This window comes from Eubalaena glacialis, chromosome 3 (genome assembly GCF_028564815.1).
Source record: "Eubalaena glacialis isolate mEubGla1 chromosome 3, mEubGla1.1.hap2.+ XY, whole genome shotgun sequence".
NCBI classification, from domain to species: domain Eukaryota; kingdom Metazoa; phylum Chordata; class Mammalia; order Artiodactyla; family Balaenidae; genus Eubalaena; species Eubalaena glacialis.
The window spans coordinates 139,164,636-139,177,535 of NC_083718.1; the positions used below are offsets into that span (position 1 = coordinate 139,164,636).

At 43.1% G+C, this 12,900-nt stretch overlaps 1 protein-coding gene across 2 annotated transcripts in view; it reads left to right on the plus strand.

Moving 5' to 3' along the window:
* The first annotated feature begins 988 nt into the window (after positions 1–988).
* JAK1 (Janus kinase 1) overlaps positions 989–12,900 on the plus strand; it is a 135,913-nt gene continuing 124,001 nt past the window's right edge. For both annotated transcript variants that reach the window (XM_061184073.1, XM_061184074.1), the window contains exon 1: positions 989–1,213. The gene's annotated coding sequence lies outside the window, so the exon portion shown is untranslated. The remainder of the gene's footprint in view (positions 1,214–12,900) is intronic.

A 12,900-nucleotide genomic window follows, 5' to 3' on the forward strand; every position in this document is an offset into this window, starting at 1 on the left:
TCATGCATAGCTTAGGCAGATTCTCATCCAAGGATTTCCGGGGAGAAGGCACTGGAGTATTTTAAGCATGGGGGTGAGTGGAACACATTTGAATTTTTAAAAGCTCACTGTGTAGAATTAATTGGAGACTGGATTGAATACAGAGTGACAACTTAAGAGATGTTTGTGGTCCTTCAGATGAGAGATGGTGGCAGCTAGGATCATGTTGTCGGAACACTTAGAGAAACAAATGGACTGGAGGCATATTTAGGAAGTAAAATCACCGTGATTTGGTCGTAGACTGCCTATGAGGTATGAATCTGGCTATAGTGTGACCTTAACTAAGATAATTAAGACTTGACTTGTTTCCTCAAAGGTAAAAGGAAGATAAAACCTACTTTGAGGGATTATTAGTAAAAAATGAAAATCGCTGGGCACACATTAGAGATCAACAAATGTTTTTATTACTATTTATAAGTTTTTAAAAAACTTCTAAGACCTTGAAATACAGAATGGGTTGGACGTGAAGTAACCTGTTAACGTTGGAAGGTTAATTTCTTAAGTTGCTATTACTCTCATGCTTCACAAGCTCACCTCGTGCTCGGTGGCAACAAGGGGCAGAGGACTGTGAGAAATGCATCGCAGTGCACAAAGATGTGGTGAAGGGCACTCCAAATTCGAGACGGGTAAACCTATGGCCAAATCCTGACAATTTCACTTTCTGCGCTCGAAGATTTCTCCTTCTTGTATTGGTGTTTCTAGAATACGTGGTGAAAAGAAGCGAGTGAGGGGCGGGGGAGTGAGCGAAGCCGCATGGGGGCGGGGCGCGAAGGCTAGAGGCGCTGGGTCCTGCGCGGAGGCGGTGTCGCCGCCTCCGCCTTCACCGCGGTCCCGCCCCCCTTTCCGGGGGCAGCCGCGCGTGACGTCACGAGGAGGCGTGACCGGCCGCGGGGTGGTAGGCGGGGCCAGCCGCGGGGTGGTAGGCGGGGCCAGCCGCGGGGCGAGGCGGGAGGCGGGAGGCGGGTAGCGCAGGCCGCGGCGGCCGCGGAGTAGCTAGCAGCCGCAGACTGCAGAGCCCAGCGCCCTAGCCCTGGTAGCCCACCCCGCGCCCCCTCCTCAGCCCCCGGCGCGTGTACGCTGGGGCTCTGGGGGGCTGGCCGCTTAGGGAGCGGGCCGCCCGACCCTGACCCGCGCAGTGACCCGGAGCCCCCCGGCCCAGGCGCACACGGAAGTGGTGAGTGTCACCGAGTGGAGGTAGAGAAGCCTGCGGCGCCCGGAGGCTAGGGGCGCGGAGCCCGGCGCTGGCGGGAGACGCGGCCGCCGCTCTGGGGCCTCGCGCGTCGCGCACCCGGGGCCGCTCCTCGAGCGCGGCTCTGGACCTGGGGGCCGAGCCGGGCCGGGGCAGGGTGGGGGCGAGCGGGGGCGGGCGGGGAAGGCGGGGGATTTCCAGCTGAGCGGAGCCGGCCGGTGCCGGGAGGTCAGGGGCCGGGGGCCCCAGGCCCGAAGGGGAAAGGTTAAGGCTCGCTGCCCCCTCCCCCAGAGCGCACACCAAGTTTTCATAAACAAGCCTGGGACGCGCTGACATCCTGTTTATACCACCCTGAGATACAGGCGCGGGCTTGAGGTTTGACGTCCCTCGCTGTTGCACCGAGAACTTGACCGCCAGCCCTCTGACAGAATTGCCGGGGAGCGGAAGGAGGATTTTTCAGGCCTCAGGACGGATGCTGAGGGTCTTAGCCATTTGACTTCTTTGCCATCTCAGCGAGGGAAAGTTTCTGGGATTTGGGGCCCTGTTTGGGGCAGGGGGGCGTCTGGGGAGTGAGGAGACGCCCCCTTTCCTTTTAGGTTCTGTTGGGACTCTGGCCCCAGGTAGCGGGCGAAAAGTATGAAAGACGCTCACTGGGCGAGATGGCCAAGGAAGAGGAACAGTGAGAGCGAGCCACTCGGGGAATTGCGAGTCCTACTGTAAAGAGACTAGTTAACCGAAACTGGGGCTGGTCTCTGGCTCCATGTGTAATTCCTCAGACCCCATCTGCACGCGGTCGCCAAGCATCACAGGGAGACGTCGCTTTAGCAGGACTAGTAAACACCCCTCTCAAGTCACTCCCCTAGGTTCCAGGGATGTGGGCGCCTTGGATGTGTGTTTACCGAGGAACTTCTCTAGGGGACTAGATAAAGGGTATGATTATTGCCAGGTGTTTGTGCACATTTTTTTTGTTTTTTTGGATTGTATATTCTTTGCGAATTCTTGTGTGTCCATGGGAAAGAGGATCCAGTCCTCCGTGCCACTTCTCTTAATACGTGGCTGTGAGCTGTCTTATGCCCCTGGTTGGATACATGCTGTTGACTTTTTTTTTTTTTTAAGAGTCCAGGGCTGTTTTCTCAGTGGCAGGAGTTTACAGCTGTATAAAATTGTTATTACTTTTTTGGGAGGAGGAAAGCATTAAAAACCTGACATAGTTAACTGATGAGTATAATGCAGAAACAACTAGATATGATCATGGAATGTTTGTTGGCTTTTTTTTTTTTTTTTTAGAAAAAAGATTTGAGTTATGGGCATTTACACAGTGGAAAAAATTTTTAAGATGAACATTTTATATTGATTTTTGTTCCTCGCTTTCCAAAACTCCATTTTGTGTTGTTTCTGGGTTTTGCTTTGGGTGACTGATGTTTTTCTAGACCAGGCAGTCGTTTTTATTGGAGGATCGATGTGTTCTTTTGTACTTTGTGGTGAAGGTTAATGGAGGCTACAAGGGTACCAGACACTTTGGGTACAATATGCATTGTAATATGGAGAAAATGTCTCCTATGTATAGATCCAGATCACATTTAAAGACGCAAGTACATCATACCTGCATGATTGTGGACGTTATGAATAGGAATAGTCACAACCTCTTAACTTTGCATATCATATTAACTAAGCACTTACACCGTATCTTAGTTTCTTTAAATAGCTACAAAAATGTATTTTTTTAATACTAGGATTGCAGTGTGACACTCCATGTTGAATAAAGCCAGTTTGGTTTCCCTATTCCACAGTATACTAATTGCTTATTATTATTGGGAAGTGATGATAGAGGGTGAATAAATTATACATACATAGATAAAATAATTCAAACATTTCCCGAAATATAACTACATTTCAATTTGTTGTAATTTAGTCGTCTTAATATCAATTTGGCTAATGCTCTATATGTACTTGTAATTCTTTCTGATCAATTGGTATCTACCTTTTACAGATGTAAGTTGTTAAGGGGAATTAGCTTGCAAAATGTTTTCAATTCAAGCATTTGCTAAAAAGCTGGTAGAAAGTAAGGAATTTTGAGGGCAAAGTTGCTTTTGCAGGAAAAGAGACTCATTAAATGGCATGAAGAAATTTAAGCTGAGTGCTTTTAAATGGGATAGTGAGGTCTGCTAGTTTAGATTCTGGGTTCACAAACACTAGTGGTTTCAGCTGCAGACCACAGATTCTAATAATGTTTTGAAGTTATCACTCAGTTTCTTCTGAGTAGCTGGAAGTAACACATATATTTGGACAGAAACCCAGCTGAAGCAAGTATTGAGAATGTATCGGTTTATACCCATTTTAATAGAGTGGACACTAAGGTACAACTGCATTAATACGGTTTATTAACAAAGAGCAAGGTCTGTTTTCTGACTCCTCTGTTAAGTGTTTCCTCCCCCCACACACATTATTTTATATATCTTTATTATGTATATACTTATTATGTTCTAATGAGGTCATATGCTTTTAGAAGATTTATCATCTGAGATGTGAGTATTTACAAGGAAGTTTTTCTTGTTCATTTCCACATTTAAAAAAATTGTTTTAAGTGGATAGGGAATTGATTAATTACTGAATCTTGCTGAGCAAGCAGCATCTGATGGTCTGACTTATGGTGGTCCAGTGTTCTGTGGAGCCTTATCATAGAATAAAGATGCCAGAAAGAACCTCGCAGATTCTTTTAGACCAGTGTTCCTCAGCTGGGTATGATTGTGCACCCAAGGAGATATTTGAGGTTTATGGAGACATTTTTGATTGTTAGAACTCTGGGGGTGGGGTGGGGTTGAGAGGAGGCAGTGTTACTGGCATCTAGTGGGTAGAGGCCAAGGATGCTGCTCAACATCCTACAATGCATGGTGCAGCCGCCTACAGCAAAGAATTATTTGGCTCAAAATGTCAGTAGTGCTGGTCTTGAGAAATCCTGTTTTGGAATGCCGGGTGGGTAACAAGAAGATCCTGGCTTCTGTCATGGCAAGCTGCTTCACTTCAGGCCCCTATTTTCTTCATCTGTAAAATGAAAATAAAAATATCTATCTTGGCCGTCTCTCGAAGCTGTTGGGAAAAATTAGCTAAATAATGGATGGAAACTGAAGTGCTATGCAAATTATAACTATTGTGAAGACATTTTTTTTTTTATTGAAGTACAGTTGATCTACAGTGCTGTGCCAATCTCTACTGTGCAGCAGAGTGACTCAGTGATACACATAGAGACATGCTTTTTTATATTCTTTCCCATTATGGATTATCACAGGATATTGAGTATAGTTCCCTGTGCTATACAGTAGGACCTTGTTGTTTATCCATGCTATATATAGTAGTTTACATCTGCTCATTCTAAACTCCCAGTCCTTCCCTCCCCCATCCCCCTCCCCCTTGGCAACCACAAGTCTGTTCTCTGTAAGACATGATTTTTTAAAAATAGATGAATTGTTATATATACTGGTCGTTGAGGAGGAAAGGGGTTGAGGCAGTATGTTGAATGCCAAGATTGGATGGTTTGATGTTACTGAATTCTTTGTTATTCATTTTTTTGGGTAGAGGAATTATGTAATATAGTTATGTTATTATTAGAACATAAATTTTTTAACTGTATTATTTTTTTAAACATAAGGATTATTTTCTCACTTTAATGAGGGAAAACTCGTAAAAAAATTAGAACATAGAGGAAAGTAGAAAGTAGAGGAGAAAAGTCATCCATGGTCTACTCCCTTTTCCATTTAAGGACAATCACGTTCTTAGCAATTTCTTTTCTGTTAGAGTCATTTATATTGGAAGAAGAGTTAACGATGAAAAAAGCGGCAGTAGTGACCAAGGAAGGTGCTGTTTGTTTCTATGCCCTTCATTTTCTCTTTTCTAATAAATATGATGTACGGGCAGTTACATTATAGGAGACATTAGAGGAATTGGTTCACTGTTTTTATACTTTGTGGGCTAACCTCCAAGCCGTGTTCTTGTTTGGCATGTTGTTTCCTCTCTGCTTCTTGCTCTCCCCTGAATTCAGCTAGGTGTGCCACTATTGCTTCCTGTCTCAAAAACCCTATGGTAACATGGGGTTTTAAACAGCTGCCATGTTGAAATGACCGGGTTTCTGGGGCAGGAAACTACTTCCTGTGAGTATTCTTTCCTCTGAAATGCACCAGCTTTTTTGGCAGTTTGAGGCAACAAGAAAGCATAAAACTTTAAGTTCATTTCTGTGGTATATTTACTTCTGAGGTTTTATGATCTGTGATTCTTAACAGCTGGCAGTGGGCACACATTTTTTTCCTTGGTGCTCTGTGAGTAAACTGCCGATCCTGAGGCAAGACCTGCTTTAGAAGCAAAACGAACATTTCTTTAAGTCTACTCTAGGCAGAAGACAGAGCTGGTCTTTGTTCAGATATTTTTAATCTGTGGTAACTGAATTTACTTACCAGTAATATTCACACAGCACTTTGTTCATTCATTTATTCATTCAGTAAATACTTTTTGAGCTCCTGCTATGAGTCTCAGGGAGTGAATAAACAGAACAAAACAGGCAAAAATCCTGCTTTTATAGAATTTACAGTCTAGTGGAAGACCCTTGAGCCTGTTCAGAGTTTCTCAGTTGCAGGTTATACACGGCAGCCACTGTGACTAGAGCAGGGCACTGAGAGGTAGCAGAAGGAGGTAGGGCTGGACGTTCAGGATGGGGCCAGACTGTGAAGACTGCACAAGTCTGTGAGCAGTGTGAGGTCAGGGACTGTGACCTGTGTTGAATGAATGAACAGGGAAGATGGGAAGCCATTCACAGTTTTTGAGCTCAAGAATAACATCATTAGAAAATGAAACAGCTGTGAAGCACTGACAGTTCTATAAAGGGTCAGCTTCATTTGACCATTGTGCAACTCTTCATCCTCCCCAGCACAGAAAATATTCCTTACTTATCCACCACTTATCAACTGTTCAGAAGACTACTAGGAAATAGAAAATGCTTAGAGCCAAAATAGATGTCATGAAGTCTATATATGCTTTCCTTATGGTAGAGTAAAACTTATTTTTGGTTTGCTTTTAATTTATAAAGGATTTGTAGACAATCTACCTAACTGGTTTTCAAGTTAATAGGAGGTTGAATACAAAAAATGCAAGAGATGGGAATTGTTAAGAGGATGAATACAGGAAGGCACATTCTCTGAGGCAGGCAGTGTTAATTTTTATATTGGAAGTGAATGAGGAGAGGTTTATGAAAAACAGAGCCATAACTCAAAAAGTGAAGCACCTTGGGTGGGGCCATTTAGTGGAGGGGCGAATGCCATCGTAAATACCCTAGCGTATTGAAGGTGTCACTTTCACAGTACAGTACAGTACAGTAATTGGTGTTGATAATGACCAGTCCATTAAGAAGAGAAGAGGTCAAGTTGTGGAGCATAATGGAAATGAGGCCAGATAGTTCTGGACTGTAGCAGAAAAGGGCAACCTGAGGGCTTGGGAGGTGTGCAAGTGTTGGGCAGAGGTGGGGGTGGAGTAAGAAGCTGCTGTCAGGATTGCGACAGGACAGGCTTGAAGAAGAGGTTTTCTTCAGCGGGAAAACCCAGTGAGGAGTCTTTGCTTCACAGAAGGAGCTTTCACTCTCCAGGGAAAGTGATTGGCGAGATCTGCAAGAGGAGGCTGCCTCTGCAAAACTTAAAAAGGGGAGCTGTGGCTATCTGCGGAGAAGGGGATAACAGCTGGAACCCACCAGTTGGGGTGGTGCGGGGGACTAAATCAGGTCAACTAAATTATGCCTCTAGATGGTACACAGACTGATTTACTGTATTTTAGTCTTGTTTTTGATAATCTGTGTTTTTGGAAGCTCTGGAGCTGGACTGTTGGTTTGATCCTAGCTGTAAGAACGTGAGCAAGTTATGACTATTTCCTTATCCATAAAATGAAGATAAGATCGTACCTACCTCTAAGATTGTTTTGAGGATTGAGTGACTACACCTAAATACACCTAAAGATTTTGGAATGGTGCCAGGTACATGTTGCGAGCTAAACATTTGTTAACGCGTGCTCTCTCTTTTTTTTTTCCTCCTTCTGATTGGTGAATATGCTTTGTGTTAAAAACAAAGAGCTCAAATTATATTCGGAATGCTTTAAGATGGTAGGGAAGTGTGACCCACTAAATGCAAAACAGAGTAGCTGATACATTCTATATTACAAAGGCTTCAGTTAGAAATGGATAAGTCAAAAACATTTAGGCACCTAAAGAAGGCAGTTTCTCAAATCTAGAAGAGTTTAGTATACAGGCCGCACCAAGGTGGTAGATAAGTTATTTTTAAGAAAAAATGAGAAACAAAGTTGTTTTTAATTTAACTTTAAATGCCATCCAAGGTATATAATTTGGTAGGAATGTACTAGACTTCCCGGGAAAGTCAATATAAAAATACTGTGTTGCTCTCCCTGATTCAGTTTACTTAGCGAGTGGTGAGCTGTTGGCAGAAAGGCACAGGCATACCTGTTTGTAAAATGGTGTCTTCAGAGTTGTGTGGAAATTTAAAATCTTATAAATCAGATAATATGCTATGGAGTTTTGCTGTTTAAGGAATTATAAAAGTGTAAGAGAACTCTTAAATATATGTTGTTTCCCCTGAATGCTGTTTTATTAGTTTCTTTTTCCATGTATGTGCTGCATTTTCCTAAAACAAGATTTACCCCAAATATAAAATTGTACAGAAAGTTGGTCCTTCCTCCTAATCATATTTTGAATATATCTGTAGTTCTTTCTCAGTAATGTTTATGTTGCATTTATTCATATTCTCAAGAACAGTAGTTGTCATGTGGTTGGAAAAGAGCTCTTGATGGTAGTCTCATCGCATGTGCTTTGATACCAAAGACATTAGCTGTCTCTTTTCCTTGTCTTCCTATTTGAGAAGGAAAATAACAGTAGAACTCCCTAATTTTTATTGGGTGGGGGGGGGGTGCAGTAGGTAGGGAAGTCCAGCTCAAATGGTGAACAGGCTGACCTGTAGATATTAAAAGAATAAACTTAGGTCTATTAATTTCAGGTACATTAATTCAGACAAGTTGGAATGTATAAAGTGGAAATAGATAAGAACAATTTGTGATTAATGCAACTCTTGTTTTTAATGGTGTTTTAAAGGGCTTAAGGGTATTAGAACTGACAACAGTTCATTCAGTTAAGCACAATTATATCTGCAGGCTTATTTGCACAGTTAATTAAGCTCAACTGTAGCAAGGCTGTAATTTATAGCAATTTTTTTCTATTAGTAGAATTTAAAATAATCTTTTATGTTATGGTGAGAGAAAAGACAGAAGAAAAATATCAGGGAGAAAACAATCTGCCAAATGTATATTTTCTGAGTGAAAAGTCTTGTTATTAAACTTGTTTAATGGATCACACACAGGGAGGCAGACAGATGTGACTCATACAGTAAAGAAGTGCACTGGATGTTTGGATGTTTTGCCAGGTACACCTGCAAACCCATTTTAGGGCTAATTCACAAAATACAGACTTAAAAAAGGAAGATGCTTAATGCCTAAATTTAATATTCTGAACGATTTTGTTCCGGTAAAGCCATCTGTAAAACTTTAGGCAGGTCTGCTAATCACTGTATATCAGTTACCTAATTGGGAAAATCATTTGATGTTTGGTGTTATCTCCAAAACACCCCATCTTTTTACTTGTTTAGAATGACCTTCACTCAGTTGGTCAGAAGTAGGAAGGGGAGGTCAGAGGAAGCCAGACTGGCCTGAACGTAAATTGTAAGCCTACTTGATGTGGATTTGGGAAGTAGGCCACTTGAGATGCACAAACTGGCTGAGATAAAAATGCTCTCAGGTTTTCATGTTCATTCCATTATGTAACAATTATCTGTAGATTGCATATTATGTGAGAACAAGACGGGCCTGGTTTCTGCCCTCAGAAGCTTCCTTGCTACTGGAAGACATAATAATTCAACAGTTATTCAACTGTTTGTTTTAATTATGCTTAGTACCTGGAGAGATGTCTTAGTTTGGTATAAAGCAGAGGTGGGGGGCAGTAAGAAGAGGGGGTCTTTGTGATACATTTTTTTTTTACGTTGGAATCTGAAGGGTGAAGGAGTTAGCTGGGCTAAGAGAGTGAGGGGCCTGCTAGCGCGGGCTCACAGCGTGCGCAAAGGATCTGAGGTGGAACCAACACTGCAGCTGGAGCAGCGAGGACCGAGAGGGAGGCTGGTGAGGTCAGACTTGAGTCACTGTATGAAAAACAGAAGGATCCCCCCCCCACCACCACCACACCCGGAGCACCTCTGCCCACTCTGCCGCCAAATGCCTTGAAAGCCTTACTTCCTCCCACTCACTCATTCTTCAACCCTTTGCAACCTGACTGCCACCTCCACACACTTGACACTTACTCTTTGAGGTCACCAGTGACTTTTTGCTGTCACACTTAGGCCTTTTTTCTGCGCTTGTTATCTAAAGCATTTGATGCTGCTAAACACCCCCTTCCTGAAAGATGTCCCACACCCCACTGCTGTCTGGCTTCTGAGACACAATACTTCTCTCCTTTCTGTCTGTGTCTTTGCTCTCTTCTCTTTGGTGTCTTCTCTTCCTCTTCTCTCTCGCCTGCCCCCAATACAGACTTTCCTAAAGGTTCTGAGAACGGCAGATCTTATTTATTCCTAGAACTGTGCAGATGACCTGCTTTCACCTGTGCTCCAGTTGTCCCTTTTATTCATATTCCTTCTTCTCCGCTCCCTACCTCCCCAAATACCGGCTGAGCAGCTTTAGGCACTGGCCAAGGCACTGGGGACACAGTGGGGAACAAGAGGCAGGGCCCTGTTCTTAAGGAGCCAACATTCTAAGATGTTAAACATAGCGATAAATAGGTGCCGTTACGTGCGATAAAGAAAATTAAGTACGGTTGTGGGTAGAGAGTGCTTAGGTGGGTGAGAGAGGGGCTACCTCTTAGGAAATGACATTTGGGCTCAGACCTGAAGGATGGATGATGAGCAGGAGCCAGCTCATGCCATGACCTGGAGGAAGAGTACCAGGCAGGGAGCAGCAGGCGCCTAGGCCCCACGGTGGGATGATCTTTCCATTTCATTCTGGGCTCCCTTACCTGCATGTCTTGTTGACACCTCCCATTTAACTGCTCCAGAATTAATATCATCTCTTTTTCTGACCCAGCCAACCCAGTGGATGATTTCTCTGTTCTTCTTAGTACTATCTCTGTTCACCACCCTCAAAACCAGTGGTCAGAAAACTTTTCCTGTAGAGAGGAAGACTAAATATTTTCGGCTTTGAGGATCATGCCACTCTGTGACAACTCCACAGTTTTGCCACTGCAGAACTAAAGCAGACATTGACAACATGTAAACCAACAAGTGTGGCTGTGTTCCAGGAGAACTTTACGTACAGACGTTGACATTCGAGTTTCTACTAGTCACAAAATATTATTTTTTTCCCAACCACTTAAAAATGTAAAAATTTGTACAGCTTCTTGGCTGTACAAAACAGGCAAGAGGCCAGATTTGGCACGTGGGCCCAAGTTTGCTGACCCCTGCCTTAGGTCATCTTGGTTTCTCGCCCTGCTGCGTCCCTCCCGCGCCACCTCCGCCCCCCAATCCAGCAGTCTGCCAGGCCCTCTGAGTGCTTCCTCCCAGTGTGTGGCTTCTTTGTCTTCTCGCCATTCCCTGCCTCTGACCTAGCTTTTCTTTACCTGGGGGATCGCAGTAATCTCCAGCCTAGTCTCCCTGCTTCCAGCCTTTCCCTCCAGTCTGTCCTCCATACAGACGTTGGATAATCTTCCTGCAGCTTGACTCAGGTCACAGAATTTCCCTGACCGCAGCCTTTGGAAGCCCTGCGTTGCCTGCAGAAAACAGTCCAAATTCCACCTCACTGTAGTATTCCAGGCTCCTTGTCATAAGTTTTCAACTTTTCAGCTTATTCTCCCATTTCTCTTCTTCTGTGCCAAAACAGATTGTTCACTATTTTGCATTTGTGCCTCAGACATTCCTCATATTTTTCTGCCTCCTCCTCCTCCTCCACGGACTTTGCCTGTGCCTCATGCTCTCTATCTGTCACAATTCTGTAACTTTCAAGGCCCCTTCAGATGTCCCTGTTCTCTCCGCCCCAACCCCCAACAAGAGGCATGTGTATACTTAGTGCTTCAGTGGTGTGTGGTCCTCTTTTCTAGGGCATTGTGTTCTGCCTTGTGCTTCAGTTCCTTTGTAGAATTCCCTCCACTGTGCAGTCCGAAGGTTCTTGAGGACAGGGACTTATTCATTGTAATATCCCCTTTCACAGAAGATACATGGGTTATTATTGAGTAGATGCTAAATCCTGTGTAGACAATTTGTAGAGGTTCAAAGTGGGAACATTTTTACTAGAAGGAGTTTGGCCAGATTAAATCCTTGATCCTTATATAAAGTAGTACAGTTTTGTGAATGATCACCAAGTATTTTGGAAGACTATGGTGGTATTCTTCATCCTGTCAGTGGCTTAACTAAATAAGTTAAGGCAAATTTTTGATGTTCCCCTTCAGGAATTGATATGTTTCCTTTTATAAAAAAGAAAAAGAGAAAGACTGTTCTGTAAATCATAATGTTTCCTTGCCCGAAAACTCGAGGCCAAGTTATTTGCTTATTTTAGGTTGCTATTCATTTTTCTTACAGTGATCTCCCTGCCTCAGTCTCCCACCAGATCACTTTTCACATGTATTAAGTCCTCCTTTTAATGAATGGTTCTGTTGTGTAAGTCTTGTATATTTATATGAGTAGCCCCAACTTATATTTTGGTGAGAAATAGAAATTTAAATAGTAAATACTAGGCCCTTGGTTTACCCAACCTGAGGTGACACCAAGATGGTAAATATCTTGAAAGAAGCAGGCAAAAAGGCTCTGGGGCAATATGGGAATCATGATGTGGGTTTGGTGGAAAATGAGAAAAGCACTTTCTCAATCTTTTGGTGAACTTGTGCTTGGGGTAGCTCCCAGGTTTGTGGGGTGTGTAGCACATCTTGTCAAATGGGAGGGAGAGGGAGCAAGAGGATGAGACTCAAGATTAGGCAGCTTTTACTACGTCAGTTGTTTACATGCTTTGTATTTGATATTTAATTTAATCTTTTAATAGCCAGAGAGTTGGATCTTAATGGCATCATTTTCCAGATGAGCAAACAAAGCTAATAAATGGCAGAGCTGGAATTCAAATTTGCAGCGCTCTCATTAAAAACAAAACAAAACAAAACAAAAAACTTTCTACTCTTCCACTGTCCCCCAGCTTTACTGAGATCTAATTGGAAAACCCTTCAACTCTTAAAAAAGCCTTCTTTCTATTGTCTTGTTAGTTGTCCCCCCTCCCTTTTATTTCTGACATTGGCATTTAAATGAGAACCCATGGAACGCGTTCCTATCCTGTTTTCCAACCTAATGCTTCTGAAGCAGTTTTAGGCTTTTGGAGAAGTGTCTCCAGCCACCGATGTTGTATTTGGTATTGTTAGGTGCTAGGTAATAAAGAGGATCTGAAAGGAATTTTTTTTTTTTTTTTTGGCAGGGATGAGGGGGTGGGAGGTGAGACGGGTAATTGGGTTAATTTAGCTGTCCTGAAGATAATATAGTATTTTCCTGTGAAATATCTTTGACATTTTAAAATTGAACTTGATTTACTGTTATTTTATATTACCTGGTTATTATGTAACA